This window comes from Etheostoma cragini, unplaced genomic scaffold (genome assembly GCF_013103735.1).
Source record: "Etheostoma cragini isolate CJK2018 unplaced genomic scaffold, CSU_Ecrag_1.0 ScbMSFa_3568, whole genome shotgun sequence".
In the NCBI taxonomy this organism is placed as follows: domain Eukaryota; kingdom Metazoa; phylum Chordata; class Actinopteri; order Perciformes; family Percidae; genus Etheostoma; species Etheostoma cragini.
In genome coordinates, this window is record NW_023267850.1 from 1 (window position 1) to 1,340 (window position 1,340).

The 1,340-nt window shown below is 41.2% G+C and overlaps 1 non-coding gene across 1 annotated transcript; it reads left to right on the plus strand.

The window, feature by feature from the left end:
* Positions 1-1,084: 1,084 nt before the first annotated feature.
* On the plus strand, positions 1,085-1,158 carry trnan-guu. Its single transcript has one exon. It is a non-coding gene; the product is annotated as a tRNA-Asn (tRNA).
* Positions 1,159-1,340: the final 182 nt, after the last annotated feature.

Genomic DNA, 1,340 nt, shown 5'->3' on the forward strand with positions numbered 1-1,340 from the left:
ACCGACCGTAAACTTCCGGAATATGGGTCACATTGTATTTCAGGCAATGGTCTGACAGTAAAGTAAAAAAGATGTCCCAAAAAGCACATGTAGAACGAGTTGTGTTGGCTTTACCGAGTAACAGTGTGTAAAAGTGTAGTGACACTGACCGGATTAAGGGACAGTCTATCCACATACCAGAATGCTGTGAAAGTGGTGAAGATGCAGCATCTCTCTTCTGCCATAGCCACAAATCGCCACGAACATAGATTGTCATTTAATACTATTATCTCATAAATCCATGCACCTCTGCTCCAACAGATGTGTCAATAAGTACATATGAGAAATTTCTCGCTTATTTTATTGACAAAGTAGTATCTCTCAGGAAAATTACCGGTGTTAAATGTAAGGTCTTTTTATCTGCTTCTCCTACACACTTAGCTGTGTTTGAGGAATTTAAGCCCGTTTCTCTGACGTTACTTAGTGAGGTTGTAATACACATGAAACCTACCAACTGTCCCTTAGACATTGTCCCCGCCAGAATGGTGAAGGAGGTTTTTAGTAGCACAATTGGGGCGAGTCTTGTTCCTCCTAAGTAAATTGCTAAGCCTGTACTTTGTTACTTTTACTTGAGTAAAGAAGTTAAATCAGTACTTCTACTTTTACCAGAGTATTTTTTAACACAATTATCTGTGCTTCTATTTGAGTACGGGCATTGAGTACTTTTGCCATCACTGATGGTCATTGGTATGCATGTCACAAGCAAATACATAAGGCCCCACCCAACAGTTTTGTGATACGTGGCGTGCAACTGCATGTCAATGGTCAAGCTTGTTGCTGTGACCAAGAAACCACCAGCAAAATGACTGATACATCATAATTTTCTGAAGTTTCTTGGATGCCAAATATTTGAATTCAAAGTCAGAATCCAGTTGACACCTAAGAAAAATACAATGCACGTCCAGCTTCTACATTTCCTCCTGAGTCAGCTTCCCTAATTTCTGAGTAACTAGAGTAGTAGAAAAATAGCCTGATAAGCATGCATGTGAAGCTATACCTCAAAAAGTCAGAAAGCAAATGCTTGTGGCTTAAAGATTGAGGCGCAGTCTCTGTGGCGCAATAGGTCAGCGCAGTCGGCTGTTAACCGAAAGGATGGTGGTTCAAGTCCACCCAGGGACGTTGGTTGCTTAAATAACCTGGAGGGAGACAACTCTGGGGTTCGTCTTTGTGCAGAAGACCATAGAGCTTCCCAAAGATAACCCAAGTGGCCTTACCTCTATTACAAGGTACAGTTCTGCAAACCATGTACATATTACTTTTTGCGGTCATTGGTATGCAGGTCACTTGATGTAATTCAAGCA